The following is a 15,147-nucleotide window of genomic DNA, read 5'->3' on the forward strand; positions in this document are numbered from 1 at the left end:
ATTTGCCTATAGTGAGAATGTTATGAACATGGGTGTCAAATGTCTGTTTGATCCTTCCTTTTGCTTCTTTGGGGTGCATACCCAGAAGTGGAATTCCTAGGTGATATGGCAATTCTATAAGCTTCTGAGGAATCACTACACCATCTTCCACAGTAACTGCACCATTTTACGTTCTTAACCAAGCTTCATAAGGGGTCTTATTTTTCTACATCTTTACCAGCACTTACCCATCTTCATATATATACTGTGTTTATAGTGCTATCTTAATGGGTATGTCCATTCCAACTTTTGATATCATAACTAGTGAAGTCAACATTCACATGGTGGTGAGAAGACCTCCAACAACTACTTCCACTTCACTCAGTTAATGACTCTATCCACCTAGACTTTGGGTCATCATCAGATGCCACACCTTCCCTTCCCAATCTTCTTTATCACTGTCTCACCTTTCACTATCCCATTATCCTGCCATTTTATTTCCACAAACACTCCCACTGGAGAAACAACTGTGATGCACCATGACCACCTAGTCACGTCCCATTTAGTCTTCCCCTTTATTGAAATCTCTTCTTCCATTCTTTGCAGAGCCCACTCTTCATCCTTCAGTTCTCAGTTTAAATGTCACCTACAGAGAGAGGGATTCTTGTAGTCTTTTCTCCCAATTACTCATTTTCTCAACATGCCTTCAAACTCATCCCTATCTTCACTTTACTTCAAGTTCAGATTAGAGACCCTGGTCAATCATCAGGATCATTTTTTTTCCACAAACACCTTCGACTCCCTTACTTCCTCTCCCTCCACCATACTCCCATTGCCTTGCAAAATCTCACTCCTTGATGAAATCAAACATGTTCATCTCTCCATGTATCAGAGTAGCTGAAGGCAGTGAGAAAAAAAGCAGACAGCTAGGAGGCTGGCTTTCACTTTAAATTCATGGTCTCCGTGCTGTCTAGCCACCACTTTCTCACATCTCTTTCAAGAAAATGAGTATGTCCTTGATCCCTCCTCTCTCCCCCTTCTTTCTCACCTCCCTATTTGCCCCAACAAGTCTCAGCTTATGACCTTATCCCATATGCTACCGAGAGAACAAAAACATCGAATGAGAGCTCTCTGCACCCTTGATTCCATTTTCCCTTCTGTTAGAATGGAAAATGTTTCTTTCCTTCTATCAATGGTAGACGTCTTTTTAACACTCGGGTGCTATTCCCTCTAATATGCAGTGGGGATTTTGCTCCTTTTGGTCTTCACTTGATTCCCTAAATCTGTCATCTCTCCACCCCTCTAGAATCATGTTGGCACACTTGCCAAGTGGTAGGCTGTTGAAGTGGCAAATAACTTGATGAAATGGGGTCAATGGAGCCAAATCGTACTAAGTAAGAGTATAAGTAGTCTCAGTGGGGTTTGGTAAGGTAAGGAGGACAAGTGAAGATAGCACAGGACCTTGTAGGCTGTGGAAAAACAGTTTGTGTGTTATTTAATCAGAGACAGAAATAATCTATTGTTAAGAAAAAAATGGTTATCAGTCACTTCTTTCTACTCCACAACTTTCTTATATGGCCCCATTTTCTACTCCCATAGCCAAATTGTTTTGAATTTTTTATGCATATTCTCTCCACTTCTTCATTTCTTTCTCAGTCCTCAAGTCCACTAACTAATACCCAGCCTTCCACAACTGTCATTCTGCAGAGCCACTTTTTTTTTTCTCACAGAGCCACTTTTATAAGGTCATAATGACATTTATGATCATCTCCTAGTCTTCATCTTACTCATCTTCCACACAGCTTTGGACATAGTTGATCACTCTCCTATCAAAACACTTTTTTTTTCTCTTTTGTTGCCCTTTTTGTTTATCATCATTGTTGTTATTATTATTGTTGTTGTTATTGCTGTCTTTGTTGTTAGATAGGACAGAGAGAAATGGAGAGAGGAGGGAAAGACAGGGAGGGGGAGGAAAAGACAGACACCTGGAGACCTGCTTTACTGCTTGTGAAGCGAATCCCCTGCAGGTGGGGAGCTGGGGACTCGAACCGGGATCCTTATACCAGTCCTTGCACTTTTTGCCACCTGCGCTTAAGCCGCTGCACCACCGCCGGCCTCCAACACTTTTTACTTTTAACTGGAGCACTGTTCAGCTCTGACTTATCATGGTGCTGGGGCCTGAACCAGAGATCTTGGAACCTCAGATAGGATTTTTTTTCCACCAAGGATATTGCTAGGGGTTGGTGCCAGCACTACAAATTCACTACTCCTGGTTGCAACTCCTCCCTTCCCTCAACTTTTATTAGATAGGACAGAGAGAACTTGATAGAAGAGGGGGAGATAAGGAGAGGGAGAGAAAGATAGTCACCTGCAGACTTGCTTCACTGCTTGTGAAACATCCCTCCTGCAGGTGGGGACCTGGGACTTAAACTGTAGTCCTCGATTTTGGTAATATGTGTGCTTAACTGGGTGCACCACTGCTCACCCCTCATAGGAAAGTCTTTTTGCATAACCATAATGTTATCTCCTCAACCTAAAACAATCTCTTTTCAAAAATTATTCAAAATGTACAGGGGTTAGGCAGTGGCACACTTGGTAGAGCATACTTGTTAAAATGCTCAAGGAACAGATTTCAAGCCTCCGGCCCCAATCTGCAGGGGGAAAGCTTCACGAGAGGTGAAGCAGTGCTGCAGGTATCTCTCTCTCTCCCTCTCTATTTCCTGCTTCTGATTTCTCTCGTCCTATCAAATAAACAAGTAAATACAGAAATAGCCTCATGTTTTATTGTCACCAGGGTTATCACTGCTTTCCTGAGTTGCCATTGCCTCTTCTCTCCTGGTCTCTCCAGTAGCCACTGTTGCTCCTTTCTAAGTTTGGTCTCTGTAGATATAGCAAAATTCAAATCTGCTTTTATCACTGCATTGCTTAAAAACCTACAGATAAAAGCCAGGTGGTGGTATATCCAGTTGAGTACACATTACAATGTGCAAGGACCCGAGTTTGATCCCCTGCTACCCTTTCCCCCACAGGGGGATGTTTTATGAGTGGTGAAGCAGGTCTGCAAGTTTCTATTATTTTCTCCCCCTCTTTATCTCTGCTCTTCTTAATTTTTCTCTGTCTTATCCAATAAAAGTATAAAGAAAGGGGGGAAAAAAGAGGGGAAAATGGCTACCAGGAGCAGTGGATTCGTAGTGTGGGCACTGAGCCCTCGTGATAACACTGGTGTCAATTAAAAAACAAATAAACAAACAACAACAACAACCCTGCAGAAATTTTCTGCTCCAAGGGGTTAACACCCGAACTCCTTTTCTTTATTTTTTTAAAGATATTTAAAATTTTTATTTATTTATTTCCTTTTTGTTATCCTTGTTGTTTTTATTGTTGTAGTAGTTATTATTGTTATTGATGTCACTGTTGTTGAATAGGACAGAGAGAAATAGAGAGAGGAGGAGAAGACAGAGACAGGGAGAGAAGGATAGACACCGGCAGACCTGCTTCACCGCCTGTGAAGCGACTCCCCTGCAGGTGGGGAGCCGGGGATCGAATTGGGATCCTTATGCTGGTCCTTGCGCTTCACACCACAGCTTCACGCCACAGGAGCGTAACCTACTGCGCTTCCTCCCGACTCCCCCAAACTCCTTTTCTCATTGACTACAAGGCTTCATGTGATCTCCTCGCATTCTATTTGTCAAACTTCTCTTTGGGTACTCTTTACTCTTTCATCTAGTACAATCTGCCTCCACTGGTCTCCTCTGGTCAAGTTCATCAGGTTCTTTGCTACCTCAAAGCTTTTCTGGTTGGTGTCCCTTTTCTATCCTGGAAACTTCTTTCCCTATTTTTCACATAGCTGATCTTTCGACTTTCAGGATTCTACTTAAATAGCTCATCCTCAGATGGGATGATCTCACTCTCAAGGCAGAAGTTGAAAATCAAGATCAGAAGAGAAGACACAAGTAGAACCTGAACTGGAATTCACATATTGCACCACAGTAAAAGACGCTGGGGTGGGGGGAGAATACACATCCAAAAAAAATGACAGAGGACATAGTGGGGGTTTTATTATTATATGGAAACTGGAAAATGTTATGCATGTACAAACTATTGTATTTACTGTAGAATATAAAACATAATTCCCCAATAAAGAAATTAAAAAAAAACCAACTCATCCTCAAAAGCCTTCCCTGAGCATTCTACCCTGGCTAATCCTTTCACTGCAACCTCTTTATTTCATAAGTCATAAGATTTATCACAACTGCAATTACATATCAATTTATGTGCTCATTTAGCTAGAAACCCCATTAGAGCAGAGACTAAGACTTCTGATTCAAAGGTATGTGTCTGCCATCTAGTGTGGTACCTGGTGCAGAGTATGTGCTTAATATTGTTTTGATGCATCTATGGAGACATGGGTAGGAGTGGTTCTGAGGCATACAAATTAAGACCCATATTATGGTTCTATCTTAGTCTGTGAAAGATGAGTTTCTGAATGGGTAGTCTGGGCCAAGAAGAAACCCATAAACATCTCTAGTCAAAGAAAATCATAGAGAGAGAATGGGATGAAAGGGAGGAACAGGATAAAGGGAGCTACAATCAAGGAAGAAATAGAAGTCAGCATGAGTGCAGTACTTTTAAGGTAGGAAGTCTAATGATTACCCCCTCTCGGGGAAGGGATATTCCTTTATAAGTCAAACAACTCTCCTTTCAGAATGGCCAGGAGCTGGGGAAGATGACATTGGGTCATCTTTCCCTCTACTGGGAGTCTCTGGATAGACAATCTGTTTTTTTATCTTAAGACCTTAATGGCAGTGAGTCGGGTGGTAGTACAGCGGGTTAAGTGCAGGTGGCTCCAAGCGCAAGGACTGGCGTAAGAATCCTGGTTCGAGCCCCCTGCAGGGGAGTCGCTTCACAGGCGGTGAAGCAGGTCTGCAGGTGTCTATCTTTATCTCCCCCCTCTGTCTTTCCCTCCTCTCTCTATTTCTCTATGTCCTAACAACGACGACATCAATAACAACAACAATAACTACAACAACAATAAAAACAATAAGGGCAACAAAAGGGAAAATAAATAAATAAATATAAAAATTAAAAAAAAATCTTCATGGCCCTGAAACTTCCCCCTCAGCTGAGCTTGGAAAGTTATCTTCTGGAAAACATGCTGGTGTCCGGATTCTTTTGCTTATTTTGTTTTGTTATCCAAATATGTGCTTTCCCTGGTGCACCAGAATGAAGACAACACCTGTCACCTACTCAAGCAAGTCATAAGGGAGCAGGTAGAGAAACCAAGGCCATTTGCCCTTCAACAAATATTAGGGAGTCTGGAGTCACTTCAGGAAAGAATGACACCATGATGTTTCTGAAAGGACACTGTAGAGAACCCTCTTGGCAACTGCCCCCACTCCTTCCTGTTTCTCCTCCTGGGGGCAACACACCCAATAGACTCAGATATGCTGTCTAATAGGACCAGACATGCTCCTTAACCTTTCCTGCTGGGGCTGCCAGCCCGGTGACAGATGTGAGGGCTGTGCCAGATGTGAGGCTGATGCCATATGGCACCATGTGTCACAGGGTCTGAAGCTGCTGCCACCAAGCTATGAGAGAGTTAGTGGGGAGATCCTTGCAGTTTGGTCCCCATTCACCTGTCATTGGCAGAGGCAGTGAGGGGGAATTTGAGCAGTGAAATATTCACAGGAGCTTGAAGGAGTTGTCATGTCAATCCAAAGATCCCTGGGCACCCCAGCCCCCACCCTCCATGGAGCACATCAATCCTTTCTGAGGGAGTCAGCGACAGAGATTGACTGATGAGGGATGGTGGGGAAAGACAGCTGAGAAGGAAAGGGGGCCAGACAGAGCTAGGCGGGAGGGGTGAGGAGAGTCTGAGAAAGCCAGACAGAGGCGAATAAATGAGACGAGAGGAAGGCCTCGGAGACAGTGAAGGAGAAAGGACAGGCATGGGGAAGGTAAGCCCTCCAGAGAACGTGTGCCCGCCAAATCTGGTTTGCATTCCTTCCAAAAGGCCCTCTCTAGAAATGCCTGCCTGCTCTCTAAATGCCCTTGAGTTTCCCCCAGCTCAGCCCTCGGGGCTCCTGCTGCTGTGAAAAGAGCCACATGGTAATGACAGCCTTCTGGTACCCGACTTCGGATGATCACACTCTTCCGGAGGGGCACTGCTATTAATGCCACACTGACAGCATGACAGTGCCCTCCCTGTTTCACAGACGGGGAGGATGGATGAGCAAGGGGGACAGATCAGCGACAGCCTAAGGAAGAGACCCAGGACGCCAACTGGACCTGGGCCAGCTTCCCAGTCACCAGACACTATATTTTTCTTGTGAAAGAGAATGAGATCCAGGGGAGGTAAAAACTGGAAGGGGAGAGCATTCCAGAAGGTGGGTGGGAAGGAGGGGTCATGATGGGAAAAGTGGAGTTGGCAGGGAAAGGAGCAGCAGGACTGAATGCTTCCCCTCAGCAAACACATCTCTGCAAGGCCAGGCCAGGCTGCAGAACTCGGGCACAGAAGGCCCAGCCAGGAGAGGGTCTCAAGCCATCTCTGTGCTTGGATCCTGGCCTCCAGTCTGCCAAGGGCTCAACTGTAAACAAGATTTGGAGGTTGCGTAGAGGGGAGCAGGTGTGGGCAGGACCTTCTGGGAACATCCCACAAGTAGCTGCCTCCAGCAGCCAAGGACCCAGGGATCAAAAAGTGTCCCTCCAGGGGGCTGCTTGGCAGGCACCAGCTGCACAGGGTTCTCAGCAGAGCCTCCTGAAGTCAACCAAGGGCCTCCTTGGCTAGCTGGGTATGCTGTCTCCCTGCTCTCCAGGAGGCTGCCAGGCACTGCTGGTCACCATCAGTGAGTCTCATCCTGGAGCCAGCCCGAGAAGCTCCCAACCCCTAACTCTAGCCAAACAGCCCAAGTCCCTCAGTGTTTGCTGGTGTGGTCCTTCTTCCTCTTTGTCTACTCATGATTGATTTCTGGAGGTAGCAGGGAGGCTGTTATGGGAGGGGCCAGTCGGAGGGGATGGTATGAAGGAGACACTGTGTGTGTGTGGCGGTGGTGGTGGTGGTGGTGGTAGTAAAATAGCTCACTTGAATAGTGTGCCATTTTGCCATATGCCTAAGTTTGAGCCTGCCCCCCCCCACATTGAAGGAAACTTCGGTGCCATGGGAGTCTCTTTCAGTGTCTCTATTACTCTTTGTCTCTAATAAGAAAGAGAGACGGGGGCAGGGGATTGTTGGCATATGGCAGAGAGCCTCCAGCCTGAGTGGTGAAGGGGGTGCTGGTAAAAGGTTGGTTAGTCAGGAAGTGAGAAGAAGCTGGAGCCCATGCAGATAGTGAATAAACCTTACTCTCCCTTAGTCCCTCCTTCCTTCATGTCTAGCTTGGCTGGGGCATCAGGTCCTCCTGCTAGTGTCCCCTGAGGGAGCTGGTGAGGCAAGGGCATGACAGAGAAAGGCACAGCTTCCCCACTGCTCTGCATAGACATCTTGCTGTCCCTTCTTATCTTTTCCTTAAACAACACAGGTAGTATCTGAAGTCCAGGCACCATGACCAACAGACACCCGGATAACCTGGGAGGGAGCAAACAGGAGAACCACCCTCACACCCAGCTTACCCCTGTGAACCAGCTCCAGGCTGTCCATCCAGGAGTACAGGCTGGGGCTAGGGCTGAAATCAGGCCAGGAAGCAACTCAAAAAAGAGGTTATGTGAGCAGAGACCTGTTAAACTCATGTCACCTCATGTGGAGGCATCTGGAGATGCTAACTCCAGCCTCAGGACAAGAAGACACCTTTTATTCTGCCTAATTACATCTCCCTGTTGAGAAAAAGGAAGGGATTATGAAGTCTTTTCTTAAGAAATGGAAAATGCCTAAGGATAGAACAGAAAAGGAGTAGGGCCAGGCAATGGCACACACATTATCATGAGCAAAGACCTGGGTTCAAATGCCTGATCTCCACTTACAGGGGGGAATCTTCACAAGTGGTGGAGCAGTGCTGCAGGTGTCTTTCCTTCTCCCTGCCTCTGTCCCCTCTATCTCTTTTTGCCTCTTATCCTCTATTAAATGGAAATGGAAAGAAAAAATGACTACCAGGGTGATGGAGTTCTGCAGCACTGGAACCCAGTGATTAGCCTAGTGGTAAAGGAAAAAAAAGAAAAGAGGAGAGGAGAAAAGAGAAGAAGAGAAAAGAAAAGATTAGTGAGGTTGATGACCCCTCTTCCCAAGAATAAAAGTCCAGGGTTAGAGTGAGTGCTGAGTGACTATCTCAGAGGGCACTAATACAATCTGGCCAGTTCTTAGGGTTGCTATCTGGGACTCCCATTTCCTGGAGGCATATGGAAGAAAAATGGCAAATTTTGAAGGATTTGTGAGAATGCATCCTATTCTGCAACCAGACCAGGAGAAGAAAGAATCCTAGGGAATGCCAAGGATATGCAGGCTCCCTATTTAGCAGTACAAATTTGACTATGGGCCCTGAATTTTACTCAGTAAAGTAGAAAAGTAGACTCAGTCATTGTATCAAGCACCAGAAAAAAAATGTAAGGAAAATTTGTGTGTGTGTGTGTGTGTGTCCCTCAATTACCAAGAACCAGAAAAGGTCTTTGCCAAACATTTAGCTTTTTTTTTTCTTTTAAAAATATTTATTTATTAAGGAGAGATGAGGGAGGGAGAGAAAGAAAATCAGAGCTTCACTCTGGCAAGTATGATGCTACCATTTCATTCTCTGTTGCCCCTTGTGGTATCAGGTAACCTCCAGTACTACGTCTGTCTTTTTATGTACCCACCCCATCATCCTTAGACTACAGCTTCCTGAAGGAAAGAAACTCTGCTACATTGCTGTGGACCAAACTCTGGAACTCAAGCTTGAGAATCCAATGCTTTATCCACTGCACCATGCTCCAGGCTGCCAGAGTTTCTTTTATATTACTACTACCATGTATGTGTATTTTTTCCAATGATTAAAATCCACAGAGCTGAGACTTTATGTTTCAAAATAATGGAAACTCTGTTCCTCCCTTCTTACAAAGGAGTCATAGCTTCTGCAACCCCCTATAGATTTTAGCAGGCCCTTCCAGCTGAGTGGTGAAGGTGCATGGGAGTCCAATAGATGAACACAGCAGAGAAAGGCATTCATTCCAAAAAAAAGGAATGTTGAGCAGGCCAGCAAATGAATAGTATGGACGACTCAGTGAAGAGACTGAGAGCTATACCAGCCACTGTGACTAAAAGAAGAAATCATACAAGAAATACAGGCAGGGAGTTGGGCTGTAGCGCAGCAGGTTAAGCGCAGGTGGCGCAAAGCACAAGGACTGGCATAAGGATCCCGGTTCGAACCCCGGCTCCCCACCTGCAGGGGAGTCGCTTCACAGGCGGTGAAGCAGGTCTGCAGGTGTCTATCTTTCTCTCCTCCTCTTTGTCCTATCTCCATTTCCTCTCTCCTCTCTCCATTTCTCTCTGTCCTATCCAACAACGACAACAACAATAATAACTACCAATAAAACAACAAGGGCAACAAAAGGGAATAAATAAATAAATAATTAAAAAAAGAAAAAGAAAAAAAAATACAGGCAAAGCTGAGGGACTCCAGTTTTAAGAATGAGAAGGCAGAACTTCTGAGTTGACACAGTACACGCAGAACACGCTACAGATACACGAGGGACGTAGACCAGCACTGGGGTGGTCAGTCTCCTGTTTTGTGTACTACTCAGAAGCTACACAAGGAAGGTCCCCTGAAGTGAAGTGTCAGGAAGCAGGAAAGGCCATCTGGCAGCAGACACATTGAGATTCAACCAGTGTAATGAAGATCAAATTTCATATGCCCACTATGGTCACATTGGTGAGGGGCAGGGGGAATTCAGCTCTATGAAGGGGTCAGAATTAGTGGTGGTAAGTGAAAACAAGTATTTCTGGGCTGGGTGGTGACACACCTGGTTGATCACACTCATTACCATGAGCAAGGACCCAGGTTCAAGCCTCTACTCCCCACCTGCAGGGGGTAAGCTTCAAGAGATGTGAAGCAGGTTTGTACGTGTCTCTCTCTCTCCCTCTCTCCCTCCTCTCTCAATTTCTCTCTGTTCTAGCAAATAAAAAAAGGAAAGTAAAAACAAATAATAATAACAAAGAAAAAAGTACCCCATTGCAGTGTCAAAGGTGTTACAGGAAGAGTCGTTGGGGACCTGTTTAGCTGACAAGGGCTACCCTGGGGGAGACAGTGGGCTGAGACCAATGGGCACAGTGATAATATCACACAAGTATCAGCTGCAGTTCCATCTGTTAAAATCTAAGTCTGGAAGCCTATTCCCTTCTTCCTCAGGAGGGCTTTGTTAGCATTGCATGTAATAATCAGGAAACTTTTTTGAAATATAATTTCTAACAGAGGTACTCAGAGTCATAATGTCGGATTAACAATTCCAAGCCAGCAGACCAGACACTTATCTAATTAATAAAACTTATAAAGCAGAACAACTTATTGATGTTATAGGCACGACACTTAGCACGACAACAAAACGCAAATCCATGCAGAACGCTTGGCTCTGTATTCTCCTGGAAGCTCTTCCTTGGAAAACTGGTACACTTCAAAGTAAACAGGGGGACCCAGAAAAGGAGGGAACAAGACAGAGCTCTGGGCGTAGGGTTGGAGGAAGCTGGTTTGGGGATGGCATCCCCAGTTAATTGCCAAAGCCTGGACTTTTAGAAATAGTGAATCTGAAATCCCACCTCTGTGGTAACTTAATCTCTTATGCCTCAGTACTTTTGTCTATGAAATGGGGCCCATGATCTTATCTGCTTCAAAGTACTGACATGAAGATAATTACACAGGGGCTAGATGGTGGTACACCTGATTGAGTGCATATGTTACAATGCACAAGGACATAGGTTCGAGCCCACAGTCCCCATCTGCAGGAGGAGAGCTTTCTGAGCAGTGAAGCAGTGCTGTAGGTGTCTCTCTTTCTCCCTCTCTATTTCCTCTGTTCCTCTTGATTTCTGTCTGTCGCTATCCAATAAATAAATAAATAAATAAATACAGATTGTTTAAAATAATTAAAAATATTAAATACACAGACAGCATCAGCACAGAGTAGGTGCTCAATCAACAATAGTTGTTAGCAATGGTTATTAGTGTTGCTGCTGTATTCCCACTTTAAAATGTTTTATTTGGTTTTAGTGAGAGATACACAGAGAGAGACCAACTAGAACACTGCTCAACCCTGGCTTATAGTGTTACAGGGTATGAGGGGGGCAGTTGAACCTGGGGCCAACTCAGGACCTCAGGCATGAAAATCTTTTGCATAACCATTATGCTGTCTCCTCACCTATTTTTGTATTTAATTTTTTAAATTTGTATTTATAAAATGGAAATATTGACAAGACCATAGAATAAAGGGGGGGGGTACAATCCCACGCAATTCCTACCACCAAAACTCCATATCCAATCCTCTGTATTTAAATTTATCTCATTACAGTTTTTTTCTTATGTCTGCTTAGTGTTTAAGCTTTTGCATCAAAAAGCAACCCTATCAATTTCTAAATTGCCAAGAAAAATGTGAATCTCGGGTTCAGAAACTGATTAGTTCAATTTTTCTTTATGTTTTTATTGTGCATGTGAGCGTGTGGGTGACTGGGGTTGGTGTGCACCATTTTATGGAACTTTTTCCGACTGAAAGACAGAGACAGAAAGAAAGACACTACAGCTCGGAAGCGTCCCTGAATTTGGGTCAGGGGGGAGGCTTGGACCTGGGTCATACCCCTGACAAAGCAAGGGCATCAGTCAAGTGGTTGGCTCCATGACTGTCCTATTAAAGCATTTACTTATAAGACTCACTGTGCTATGAGTCTACTGGGTTTTTCTTTCCCCACAGAATATACTGGGGGGTGAATTTGAAAACTGGTTCAAAGCTCTTTAGACCTTGAAACCAACTTCAAGACTACAGAACAAATAAATGTTGCTGTATGTGAGACTGTGTGTATGAGGGAAGGAGGAACTATATTTTACTATTTCATGAAAGTCAACTTCTTATCTGTCTAGTGGTTATTCATGCAGGTACTGAAGTAAGACCGGGTGGCGAATCTAGCTCAGCCTTTTGCTAGCTGTGGACCTTGAAATTTGCCAGCTTCTCTGTGCCTCAATGTCCTCATCTGTAAGATGGAGACCACATCTACCTTGCCTGGTTGGTGTGGAGCACCAGACAGCCCATGCAAATAGGCAGACAAAACAGCAGTAGCTGTTGTTCTCATAATACCCAACTCTGGTCCCTGTCCACTGAGCACCAGGCCAGGCACACATGATATCTAAGAGCTAGCTAGCATCACTTTTGTGGGCAAAGCAGCAGAACGAGGATATCTGGGTCCCTCTAAGAAGGGTAATAAGTGCCAAGGAGGAGAAGGAACTTGCCATTGAGATCTCACCCCCCCATATGACAGTTCAAGGAAGAAAGTGACAGGTAAGAGAGCCTGCGTATTCCTATTAGCCAGGTTCCTCTTAGAAATGCACCAGCTCAGATGGTGGGCTTGTTGCCCAGCTTCCAAAGACTGTACTAGGGGAGGCCAAGTGAGGACAGGCTAGCCTGGATGCCCGGGTGCTGGGGGGGAGAGCAAAGGCATTGGGGGAGGGAAGCAAAGGAATGGGGGCTCAGAGGCCCCACACTTGTGCTCACAGGGGATAAAGGAGCGCCAGAGTCTGGGTGGGGGGGAGCTGGCTGGGAGTGGAACCACCATCAGCTTCACCCCCCCTCCTCAGTCTCCCCATCTGCAGCTGCTCCCTGGGATTCTCTCTCTGCTGGCTCCTTCTCTGCCTCCCTATTACTATCTCCAGCAGGGAAACTTCCCGCTCACAAAGCCACTTTTCCACGGGCCCCCAAACCTCAGCCCCCTTACACTTTGCCTTCCCATTTCCTCCCGGGCGCCACTGCGAAGGGTTCCAGGGGAAGCCTCGGGTGGGGGTGTGTGGTGGTGATGGTGGGGTTAGGCACAGGGAGGGGAGGCTGTTAGAGCCAGATCTGCCAACTCCTTCCAGCGACTGGGAAGGAGTGTGGGGAGGGGACGTCGATCAGTCTGCATTCAGGACCAGAGTCATTGCTGTGGTGGGGGCTGAGGGTGCTGTCCAGGATACCAGCACTCATTTGCGGACCTCCACCCACCCCTCCAAAGACCCCAGCTCCAAAGGTTGCCGAGGCGAGCCCAAAGCTGGCTGCTCGGAGAGTACTTACTGTAGGGGCCCTTTTGGGGACCGGGCTGGGCGGGTGGCCTGCCCGCCCTGGCACCCTGTCGCAGGCTCCCCTTAGCACAGTGCCTCAGGCTCTGCTCAGCACCGACGGGAGCGGCAGCGGTAGAGGCGGCGGCAGCGACAGTGGCAGCGGCAGCTGCGTTGGTAGGCAGAGCAAGATCACGCCTGCCTTAGAAACCCAGCCCCTGCTGTGACTGGAATCTTAAAGAAGGAGGCGACTGGCTCGGCCCCAGAGCCAAAGCTGAGGTGGCGAACTAGCTTGGCAGCTGGTAAACACGGCGTCTGCTGCCTCCCGCCCGCCTGCCCGCAATCCGCCGCGGAGCAGCCTCCCTCCCCTCCCCTCCCCTCCCCTCCACCCCCTCCCCTCCCTGGACGGGTCTCTGCCGGGGAGCCAGGGAGCCAGGGAGGGAGACTCAAGGTAGAGAGGCGGCAGATCATGTAGCTTCTGCTCCTGCGTGAGCAGTGGCTTGTGCAGGGCAAGGTGCTGCACATCCACTTTCTCCTTCCAGCTTCCTCCCCATTGCACAGGAAATAAAACCGAGGCTCTGACGGAGCAAAGCAAATCCCTCTCACCCTCAGGATGGCAAGAAGTGGTGGGTCAAGATTTCTAACCTCAGGACTCTCCGGAGCCACTGTGCCTTGTGGCAGCCTACCTCCGGGTCAGTTAGCAGGTGAGGACCTCAAGAGGCAGGATCCTGATTGCAGTGCCCAGCGTCAGGGAGTGGCCATATCTCCTGACCTCGGACAGTTCACCCACTATGTGCCAGGTCTCGCAGAAGTCTGAACAAGGAGAGAGTACTCAGTCCAGGCACCAAGCTCAGGAAGTCTGGGTTATGCTATGAGAGTCAAGGAAAGGGGGTGCAGAGGCCCTCAAAGACCAGAACTCCCCTCTCCTCCCCCCACACACTGCAAAACCAGAGGAAACACTAGCAGGAGCAGTGAGTGAGAGAAGGGGTTCTTAAGAATTATGGGAAGGCATTCTTCCTATATTCTGTGTTTGCACTGCCCACACCACCCATTCCCTTCTAAAGAATGAGCAGAGGCAGCCTTGGTTAAGCCTTGATTAAACTCTAGTACTTCTTCCCGATGCTACCCTCATGCCCCTGCCTGTTGTGGTGCTGCCATCAGTGAGATGGGCCCGATCTCTTACTCCTTCCTTCCTGGTCAAGATGAGTGGAGAACTCAGTATTGTTGCCCTTCTCTCCTCAGTATTTCTCTTATTACATGTATGTTTATTTATTTTTATTGCCACCAAGGTTGGCACTGGGGCGTGATGTCAGCATTATGAATCCCCTGCATCTGGTGACCATGCCTCCTTTTTTTCTTTCTATTTTTTAAAATATTTATTTATTTAGTTATTTTCCCTTTTGTTGCCCTTGTTGTTTTTTCATTGTTGTTGTAGTCATTGTTGTTGTTATTGATGTCGTTGTTAGATAGGACAGAGAGAAATGGAGAGAGGAGGGAAGACCTGCAGACCTGCTTCACTGCTTGTGGGGAGCAGTACAGGTGGGGAGCTGGGGGCTCAAAATGGGATCCTTAAGCCGGTCCTTGTGCCACATGCAATTAACCTGCTGTGCTACCGCCCAGCTCTCTTTTTCTTTCTATTCTATTTGACTGGACAGAAAGAAATTGAGAGGGGGGAGATACGGAAAGAGAGAGAAACACCTGTAGACCTCACTTCTTGCTAAGCTCTCCTCCCCCTTCCCCCGGCCCCACAGGTAGGGAACAGGGGCTTAAACCCAGTGCCTTGAGCATGGTAATGTGTGCATTCAAGTCACTTTTCACCTCCTGGCATTATTACATTTCTTTTATTTGATAGGATAAAGAGAAATTGAGAGGGATGGGGGAGATATAAACAGAAAGATAAAGAGAGATATCTGCAGCACTGCTTCAGGTCTGGAGTCTTGAAATCCCAGGTCTTGTTTTTATGCATGGTAACATGTACACTCAA

At 46.6% G+C, this 15,147-nt stretch overlaps 1 long non-coding RNA gene across 1 annotated transcript; it reads right to left on the reverse strand.

Annotated features, from left to right (window-relative positions):
* Positions 1-538: 538 nt before the first annotated feature.
* On the reverse strand, positions 539-13,479 carry LOC132535850 (uncharacterized). The gene is made up of 2 exons (XR_009547598.1): positions 13,180-13,479; positions 539-625 (listed from the first exon to the last, which is right to left on the reverse strand). It is a non-coding gene; the product is annotated as an uncharacterized LOC132535850 (long non-coding RNA).
* Between the last annotated feature and the right edge of the window lie 1,668 nt (positions 13,480-15,147).

This window comes from Erinaceus europaeus, chromosome X (assembly GCF_950295315.1).
Source record: "Erinaceus europaeus chromosome X, mEriEur2.1, whole genome shotgun sequence".
Taxonomy (NCBI): Eukaryota; Metazoa; Chordata; class Mammalia; order Eulipotyphla; family Erinaceidae; genus Erinaceus; species Erinaceus europaeus.